Source organism: Eretmochelys imbricata, chromosome 4 (genome assembly GCF_965152235.1).
Source record: "Eretmochelys imbricata isolate rEreImb1 chromosome 4, rEreImb1.hap1, whole genome shotgun sequence".
NCBI lineage: Eukaryota > Metazoa > Chordata > Testudines > Cheloniidae > Eretmochelys > Eretmochelys imbricata.
Genome location: NC_135575.1, coordinates 132,086,741 through 132,097,418, shown reverse-complemented (window position 1 = coordinate 132,097,418; position 10,678 = coordinate 132,086,741).

The window sequence follows — 10,678 nt, the reverse complement described above, 5'->3', positions numbered from 1 at the left end:
TGTGTGTGCACAGCTGCAGTGCCATAACTGGGCCATTGTCGCAGCTGGAGTGTAGACATATCTCGGGGAAGACAGATGGGGAAAGTTCTCTGCATGTATTAGGCAGGCAGAGGAAGTCAGTGGGAGGCGGCCAAAGAGCTAGAAAGTAGGGATTTCAGCCCAAGCAAAGTTCTCGTATTCTCTTACGGCCTAAAAAATCCCATGCTTATTCACTTCACAGCACTTACTTTTAACCTGCCAAATGCCACCAAATCTTAAAATTAATCCTCCTACTACGGAACTTATTTTGACGTTGAAAGGGGATTTTTTTCCCCCAGTGTAATTATTCCTTTTTTTTTTCTTTTTAGTTATACACTATTCCTCAAAATCTATGACTTGTAGAGGCAGCTCCCCAGCTCACTTACACATTGTGTTACTGTACCAATATATACGTATATAAAGTGCTATTAAAAGAGCTGAAAGTGAAATCCCTAGGCAGGGGGAAATGCCAATTTCCCATTTATTTCAGTGGGAGTTTCCCTACAAAAGAGCCTGCTGGGGGATTTGGTCAAAGGTTGCAGTGCAGCTGACAATGCAAGATTGGAAACTAAGATCACTGTCACTAGGCATTGTACCACATGCCAGATCTAAAACCAGGTGAATGCTGGTTGAATATTATTTGCCTAATAATGAAGTTCCCAAGCTTTGCCATTATTAGTTGAATGCATGATTCAACTAACTGCACTTCAGGTAGGCCAGGTGTACACCTAAAACTTAGGTCGCACTTGCTATGTCACTCAGGAGTTTGAAAAAAATTCACACTCCTGAGAGATGTAGTTAAGTTGACCTGAGCCCTAACGGAGACCCGACTAAGTCAATGGGAGAACTCTGCCTCTCGGAGGTGTGGATTAACTACAACAATGTAAAAGCCTCTTTCAGCACTGCAGCGAGTGTCGACACTATGGCACTCCAGCAACACAGCTGCAGCGCAGACCTTGTGCCTCTGTAATGTCTGTGGCGTAGACCTAACCTCTGGCACTGATCAGAAATTCCTTGCCTTTCACTCTGCTTGGGCAAGGAAAACAGATTAATCAGTTTCACTCATTTCTAGTTATTTCACCTTCTGGGTCTCATGCACTAGCCCAAAGCTGCAATCGCTAGGCTGCAAACTCCGCTGCGGATTGTTTAAATACACACAGCCCTCTTTACCCATCCTTCCCTGTTTTCATCTGAACTTTTACAAATAATGGGAGACACAAGGTGACTGAGGTCATATCTTGTATTGGACCAACATCTGTTGATGAACCAGACAAGGTTTCAAGAGCTTGTCTCGTTCACCAACAGAAGTCAGTCGAGTAACAGATATTATTTCACCCACCTTGTCTCTCATATCTTGGGACCTCATCCTTACATTTCCTACACGCTGATCTATCTGTTTCAGGCTTTGACATGTGTGTATTTTAAAGAATAAAGCACTGAAACACCTCTTCCGAACACTCCCTTACTTCACCAGGAGAAGGGCAGAACCTCCAGGTCTTCACCAGGAGAAGGGCAGAACTCACGCTATTGCCTCATAATTGAGCTGAGGAATGCATTCACATGACACTCATCCATCCTTCTTTAACAGGCCTCAGAGCCTTGAGCATACCAAAAGGCATGGCTCAGGCTACTTCGCTAGCTCTTTGAAGAGGATGGCGTGCCCTGAGGCTGTGCATGCAGAGTGGCCTTAGGGGCAATGCATTTGGGATGTTCTACAACACTGAAGGCTCAATTCAGGAAGGCCTTCTCCATCTGCAGGAAAGCATCCAGCACATGCTTAAGACCTACTGAAGTCAATGGGAGTTAAGCACAGCACTTGCTTTCCTAAATTAGAGCCAGAGAGCTAGGAGAAAGGGAGACCAGACAAAGGGACAGTGTTAGGGATCCCTGCAAATTTATAAGGAAACCTTGTGTCAGTCTAGGCCTGGGGAGACAGGGGTGTGACTAGAGCATTGACCATGTTGTGCATGGACACAAACTATGTTTAGAGCCAACAATGCCTCTAACTCAGAAGGTCTCAGAGAAGACTGTGGTTGGTGACTAGCATTGCCACAGCTACTGTATATGGAAGCCTTATGTGAAATACCTCGACTGTTGAAACAAACTGGTTTGTTTGTATATGGTTTTCTCAATGGGAGATGTCAGTCCAGCTCAGGAATATAGGACAAGGGCTGATTGTGCTGCGTTAAGGCTAGAGAACTGTGTTTTGGAAGCCGATGACCCTTTGTTGTATTTTTCCCCATGATGTACATATTCAGCTAGCTGAGGACTGTGGGAACTTTGTACATTAACTGCCATGGGTTATTAGATTTCTTAAAAATAAGATGCATTAACTAATAGGAGCGTTCTCTTGCTTCTAGTTTGGATTGAGGGGAACTGCTGAAACCTCTATAAACCAGGTCAAAAGCCAAAAGATCCATTTTCTCACTAGTGCTAAAGGTCACCCAAGATTATATTTATGAGACTTCTTCTTATCAAGAAACTGCTTAAACCCTGAGAATTAGCAAATGTGCCAGAGGGGGGGTCCCCCCCATCATTATCCCAACAAAAATATCTCAGTCAGGATGTATAGTGCCTTTGGGCGATGCACAAGCCATCTATCAAGTGAGACAGGAACGCAAAGCCCCCCCAACATGCCCACGGCAGTCACAAGACCCCAAGTGCTGTGCTCGTTTGTTTACACTTGGATACGGCAGATGGGCCCAAACAAAAGGCTCCTGCTAGTGTTTTGCCATAATCCATCTCCATTAGGTGGACTGCTAGGATGACACTTCCTAAAGCAGGGCAGGATAGGAATGGTAGAGATATCTGAGAGCTTCTTTTGACTGGTCTGCCCCTGAAATATGCACAGCACTTGCTTTTAAGTCATTTATCATAGTCTAAGAGCAGTGACAATATTTCTGACACTTGTGGAGATCACATTATTCTTGAGTAGCAGCTAGTCTACATTAATCTGCCATCGCCTCCCACTGAACTGTGTTCACTTCTTCACACAGAACGACAGGTCTGGACCATGATGAGCCAGTGCTGACCCTAAGCAACAGTGTTATGCTTACCCCTACACCAGTAATGCAAGTGATTGCTTGGGCCCAAAGCTTTTGGGACGCACACTTGCAACAAACAGGCTGGCCTGCTCTCCCCTTCGATGAGCATGAGCAGATGGAGCATCCCCACCTGATCCCATTCCACTGAAGTAGCCTGGGGCCCACGAAGGGTAAGGTCAGCTGTTAAGTGTATCACTTTAATTCTGCCAGTATATCAGCAGCCGCTGATGGCCATCACTAGTAGACCCCACCTTACAAAGAAAGTCTTTGTTGTAAAGAGAGACTGGATCTGTGGTTTTGGTTCTGATTTAACATCTCAGAACTTGGGAGATAATTGGATCTGGCTTAAAAGTTTGAGCTGGATCCTCTCTTTTTATAGTAGACAGAACCCAACTAGGCCTTTGAATTAACAACTGAGAAGCTGGTTTCAGAGTAGCAACCGTGTTAGTCTGTATTCGCAAAAAGAAAAGGAGTACTTGTGGCACCTTAGAGGCTAACCAATTTATTTGAGCATAAGTTGCATCCGATGAAGTGAGCTGTAGCTCACGAAAGCTTATGCTCAAATGAATTGGTTAGTCTCTAAGGTGCCACTAGTACTCCTTTTCTTTTTGAGAAGCTGGTGTAGTCCAAGGACTTGGAAGGAAGTAGTTGGGTCCAGCGGTTAGGCGTGTAAATACAGCTGGTCACAATATCAAATTTCTATTCTGTGGGAAATTCCAAAATTTTAAATTTTCTTTTAATTCTCAACTGGAAAAAAACAAACACACAATTTCAACATTTCCTGCAGCACAAGATCTTGGGGAAAAAAAATTATTTTTGGTCAATCAAAACATTTTGTTTCAATTAAATTGAAATGTTTCATTCCAATTTTCATCCTGATTTTTATTGGCTGTTAATGAATGCATCATATATATTTCCCAGTGAAAAGTCGTTTAGAAACAAACTTTTTCCAGATTTTTTTAAACAAAACTTCACTGAAATAGATTCATTCCCCCTGGAAAGTTTTGATTTTGACAAACCCACATTTTCTCACAAAAAATGTTGAGTTGGAAAATGTTCAACCAGCTCTAGCCCTACATTTAAGGGAATTAGCTCGACCAGTATAAACGAGTCCATACTTTGGGCTTGTGCTGCTTTAACTATACTGGTTTTAAACTGAGCTAGTTACAGTGGTGCAGATACTGTAATGCTGTGTAGACAAGCCCTCAGAAAGTCCCGGGTCAAGGGTAAAGTAACAATCATTCATATTTTTATAGTGCTTTCTAACCTAACATAGCAAAGCATTTTACAAACGTTAGTGATTTAAGGTCAACTTCCCTGTGCGTTAGGGAAATAGAGTCATCCCTGTTCTATTAATAAGGAAACTGAGGCACAAAGAGGTGAAGTTACTAGTCCAAGGTAACCCAGAGATGCTGTAGCTACAAGTTCCTCCCAGGAGAATATTGCAGCCAGCTGGTCCTAAGCCAACATGCTTGGCAGACATTTTCCAACAGGCGCTATCAAAATGAAACAAATGTTGGAGGGAAAAATGGAAAAGAAAATCAATGGGTGTTAAGACCAGCTTTCCATCCATCTCCATGGCTTAAGCAGATGCCAGAGCAGGCAATAACAAGGGTCTATTTCTTCTTTAAAGCGTATAAAAAACAGAAAATGTGGGTGCCGAGGTGCCACCCCAAAGGGAAAAGGGAGAAACGTCCAGCGTCCCCATCCCTGATGACGTTAGACAACAGGGACAGGCTGAATCTTTTCTGTAACCGGCTCCAAGTTAAAGTCAGCACAGGTGGCAAACCCAGGGAAAGGTGGGACTAGCCGACAGTCTTCCCAGGCTCCTCTCCAGTATTTTCATTTCAAAGTTAAATAGGTGCCGAGTCCAGCTACTGACACACTGAGAAACAGTCTTCCGCAGCACAAGGCGGACCAGGCCTGGCCTGTCTTGCATTGGCGCTAACTTGGAGCAATTACAGAAACCCTAGCAGTGCACACCCTTAGTAGAGCACTTACACCAACTGAACACTAAGCTAAATCAACGTGAGCACGATTCAGCCCAGTTTAGGTGGATCTCTGTTCAGGCCAGTGGTGAGCTGGAGCCGGTTCGCGCGAACCGGTTGTTAAATTTTGAAGCCAGTTTAGAACCGGTTGTTAAAGGGGTTCTGCAAACTCCAGCCCGCGGGCCACACACGGACCACAGGACCATCCTGTCCATCCCACCTGAGCTCTCGGCTGGGGAGGCTCCCCTGAGAATTTCTACTCACCCGGCAGCCCTGCGGTCCTTCGGCGGCGGGTCCTTCAGTCGCTCTGGGTCTTCAGCGGCACTTCAGCAGCGGGCCCTTCGGTGGTGCCGAAGACCCGGAGCGACTGAAGGACGTGCCACTGAAGTGCCGCCGAAGACCCGGAGTGACTGAAGGAACCGGTTCTTCAGCTTCTGGCAGCTCATCACTGGTTAGGGCCTGGCACCAGTTTAACTAGATCAATTTTAAAATCAGCTTACTTACACTGGGGCAGGTTTTCTAGCCCTCAGGTTACCCAGTTAGCCATCAGTTGCTGCCCTTTACCATCAGTATTAGGCATCTAAATGTTTGCACTAGGCTTTGAAAAATGGAAACAATTTTAAGAGTGAAATATTAGTATTGTCTCCCAGGTGTAAAGAGGTTCTTTGTGATCCAACATGTACCTGGTAAATAGGATCCAGTGTAGAAAGGCACAATGCCAAGAGGCCTAGTGTCCATCACTTAGACCAATTTATAGATACAATCTGCTTTAAGAAACGTCATTTAAATCAAGACCAGCTGCCTTTCTCAAATACATGCTGTGTATTTGTTGAGGGGGAATTCTGTGGCCGGTGCTATACAGGAGGTCAGACTAGATGATCAGAATGGTCCCTTCTGATCTTAAATCTATGAATCAGGCCTGGGCATTGTCACCTGGAGAGAAGGTCCTTCGTTTTCAGTGTTTTTACTGATTTTTTCCAAAAGAGTCCTGAGTTTTACCAAAGCTGCTATTTGGTTTTTACAGATTTTTCTCCTGAATTTTGGACCACTCACGTACATGAAAATACTGATTCTATTAAGAAACCCCCAATACATTACAACAGACAGCCTTGCATTTACACTCACATGTGTGTGTCAATAATCAGTTAGGCTGTCTGTTACAGTAAGGCCATGTAGTAGAAGATACACACACATGCACGTGTACGTACTGTGAATGTAGATGTCATTAAATATAACGCAGCGTTAAACTGCTTTTACTTTCAATCGTCTTTGTTTTCTGTTTGTTGCTTTTACTCTGCCCTCCTGTCCTACAGTATTAACCTTGATATTTACCCAGAAAATGGTGATGTTAATTTTTTTGCACCAATTTTCACCCATTTTTAAATGTTTGTAATAAATACTGGTCAATTCCTGGGAAATGTTTAAAAAAATAAAAACGGAAAACAAAGAGCCTCGTTTGTAAATGACAAAGTCCTGCTAAAAATGGTCACGTTAGTAAATAATGGCTCTGTTAGTGACTGGGAAAATGCACTTCTAGCACCGTGGTTCAGTGACGGTGGTGCTTTTAACGGTAAAGGATTCATAGGTAATTCACCTTGACTGATTGACGCTCAGACTCCATTGCCACCAAAGAGCTCATTCTGGTGTAAATAATGCCTGGCTGCTGCTTGATCCCTGCCCACTCCAGCATCACAACTGTCTCAATTGTTGTTTACAGGAATGCCAGGGCCAGTTACGTGCATATTCAGCATTAAGTACTAGACTCTGCCCTCAGTTATGCCCATGCAGCGAGTCAGAATCAGCTGAATTGAGCAGATGTAAATCAAGAGAGTGTGGCCCCGAGAGCATGGCACTGAAGTAAAATTGCAAGTGTGTAGTAGTATAAAATGTCGAGAAGTCATTTATCTGTTAGTCTTTAAAGGGCCACTGGCCTTCTCGTTGTTTTTGTGGATACAGACTAACATGGCTACCCCTCTGATACTTAGCATAAAATGTATCCATCTCCTTCCTCCACGGCAGTTAAAATGTTCAACCTTTCCTCCCATCCCAACAGCTAAAACACTTGGCCATGCCCTGCTCAACACCTCTCTGGATTATTCTAACCTCCTCCTCTCACATATTCCTGGCATGCCCCCCGCAACTCAAAATGCACCCTCGCATGATTTACAACGGCCCCCACAGTGGATTTTCCAACTCCAAAATGGTTTCCCACTGACTGGTAGCAATCTGGAAAGTCAATTTTCCACCACGTGATCAGGTGCCAACTCCGTGGGTGCTCCAAAATGGCGGGTGCTGAGCCACGCCGGCAGCCCCCCATCAGCTCCTCCCCAGCACACCCTGCTCTCCGGTGGGCCCTGTGGATCAGCACCTCCCCCTCCCTCCCCGCACCTCCTGCCCACCACGATCAGCTGTTTTGCAGCATTCAGGAGGCTCTGGGGGGAGGAGCGAGCGCATGACGCCCAGCGGAGGGAGCGGAACTGGGCGGGAAGGGGCAGGGCCTTGGGGGAAGGGGTGGAGTGGGGGCAGGGCCTGAGGCACAGCCAGGGGTTGAGCACCTCCCGGCACTTTGGAAAGTCGGCACCGATGCAGCACATGCTTCTCCACTGTCAGGGCAGCTCTTATGCGGGTGTCCCTGCTCTGGAGGGCTGAGGAGAGCTCGGCACACAGAGCCAGGAACGTAGCCTGGCACATCCCAGAGTTCTGCAACCCCTGCTCGTCATCCCAAGCCTGCATTACGATGCAGTCGCCGGTCATTACCCCGGTCGTCGGCAGGCAGGATCAAACCTGGGCCTTATGGAGCTTAGTGCACAAGCCTCTCCCGCATGAGCTAAAAGCCAACTGGCCCTTAGCTCAGGCTGCAGAACAGACTCATTAATCTCTGAGTGGTCTCGGTGCCCCTAGAGGGGACAGAACACCACACTCAGGAGGTGTGTGGGTTACAATCCCCCCAGTCGATGCTGGTTTCTCAGGCTCCACTGTTTGCAGCTGTTATGCGAATGTCACCACCAGCCGTGACTTGGTTCTTGCTACATCCCACAGCAGACTGCCCTCCAGGAAATCGTCACGTTCCTCACAGGTCTTCCAGCGGCTCTGCAAATAGCATAAGGCGTCCCGTGCCCGCAACGCTCCTGACAATAGTGCAGAGCTGGGCAGGCTCCATGCTTCTGTCAGAGATAGTGGCCCGTGACAAATCCTGCACGGGTTCATGGGATTTTCGAAATAGGAGTGAAAATTATGGGCTAGAGGTGGCATTATGGGGGCGCAGAAAGTTACAGGACGGGAACTTGACCCTGCAGTCCCAGTCACCCCTGTGCGACTCGTTTCTGCCCCACAATGCATTGCCAAAGCTTCCCAAATGTCAGTGCACTGGATGGCGGTGAGTTGCACCCTGGGATACCTACCCCATGGTGCACCATACTGTGCATCAATACAAGCACTTCTGATGAGTACACACTGTGCCATGCAAGGAGCCAAGTACAGACACGCACAAGCGATATACTAACTGAGGGGGCTTTATGCCCATGCAACTGGCATGGGCAAAAGGTTGTAGTGTAGACATGCCCTATGTTATTCTCTTATTACTGTAATTCAGAACAAAAGACTCAAATTACCGAAAGGACTAATTTTTCAATTAATTTTAACTCAAGCTAATTAACGGATTTATTTGTAAATTCCTGTACAATTAAGTAGAGTAGGGCTCTGAATCAAGAAAGCACTTCACATGTGCGGAAAGCGAAGCGTATGCTTCTAAGTGCTTTCTGGAATTGGGGTCCAAGTGCAGTAAATTGGGGGAGAATACACTATTAACAGAGAATCCCGGTTTTAGCTGCAAAACTCAACTAAATCGCATCTGGAGCCAAGACCAGGACCTCCCTAGTTCTAATCCCAAACCAATTCCACATACTCCCATGCTGACCAAAAAAAAATAAAATAAAATAAATCTGTCCAGCTGCCAAAGCTTCCAGCTTCCAACCTTCCAGCTTCCAATCTACAATGTACTAATACATTGTTCCTGCGAGGAGGGAGCTGGCTGATGTGATTGCAGAGCCATTGGCCATTACCTTTGAAAACTCGTGGCGATCGGGGGAGGTCCTGGACAATTGGAAAAAGGCAAATATAGTGCCCATCTTTAAAAAAGGGAAGAAGGAGAATCCGGGGAACTACAGACTCACCTCAGTCCCTGGAAAAATCATGGAGCAGGTCCTCAGGGAATCCATTTTGAAACACCTGGAGGAGAGGAAGGTGATCAGGAACAGTCAACATAGATTCACCAAGGACAAGTCATGCCTGACCAACCTGATTACCTTCTATAATGAGATAACTGGCTCTGTGGATATGGGGAAAGCGGTGGACATGATATACCTTGACTTTAGCAAAGCTTTTGATACGGTCTCCCACAGTATTCTTGCCAGCAAGTTAAAAAAGTATGGATTGGATGAAGGTAGATAGAAAGCTGGCTAGATCATCGGGCTCAATGGGTAGTGATCAATGGCTTGATGTCTAGTTGGCAGCTGGTATCAAGCAGAGTGCCCAAGGGGTTGGTCCTGGAGCCGGTTTTGTTCAACATCTTCATTTAATGATCTGGATGATGATCATTTGTCTTCCACATGGACACACACAAAACTGTAATTCCCATCATCAGGCTATGGTGACATCAAACCATGCTTGAGTTCATGAAGTTACTACAAGCCTTGGGTGCTCCATAAATTAAAATTTACCTTTTGGAGGTTGGGTTCGGTTTTTTGTTTTGTTCTGGTCATGCACGCATCCACATTTTAAGACAAAAAAACCTCTCCCCAGCATCTACAGCTTTCCTTAACGGAAACAGCTTCTCCTCTTTGGACGCAGAACGGCGAGTTTCATTGTTTGGCTACCCCCTGTTATTTTCAAAGATGTGACTTATACCGCATTTGAAAGTTAGTTGCCCACATTCACGAGTGCCAAATTGCCTGCCTACCCTGTGAGCCCTTGTAGTGGGGCAACTGCCCCACTCCAGTAGAACAAGGGTTAAAAGCAGCCCTGGAGAGGGCTGGGGCTGTGAAACGCTAGGCTGATTGGGGAAAGCAGCCACAGTGGGGCCACACCCCAATCAGGCCACAGCTGGCCCTATAAAAGGGCTGTAAGCCAGGTGCTGAGGAAGTCTCTCTCTAACTCTGTAGAGAGAAGAATCTAGCTGCCAGAGTGAAAAGGGCACTTGGAGCAGAGCAGAGCAGGGTTGGGGAAAGGCCAGAGGAGCTGGGGAGCTCTAGCCTGGCAACTCCCCAGGCTGAGGGCTTGGTAAAGGCCTATGCAGGTACTGGCGCTGGGAGGTGCAGCCCAGAGATAGGCACCTGGTCCAACCTCCTTGCCAATGATGAGTGGCTCTCACAGACTGCAGTTTGCCCCAGTGAGTGGGGGCTAGATGACAACTGGCAGTAGCCACTGAGGCAAGGTGGGTTTAGAGGGTTGGAGGTTCCCCTGGAAGGGGAGACCCAGAGCGTGGGGGTACTGCTGGGGCAGAACCCTGAGGAAAAGGGCACTGGGGTCCGGGAGGGACATGGGGCCAGTGGCAGGCGAGACACCGGCCAGAAGGAGGCACTCCAGAACTGAAAAAGAGTTAATTCCCAAACGACCAGCAGGAGGTGCCAC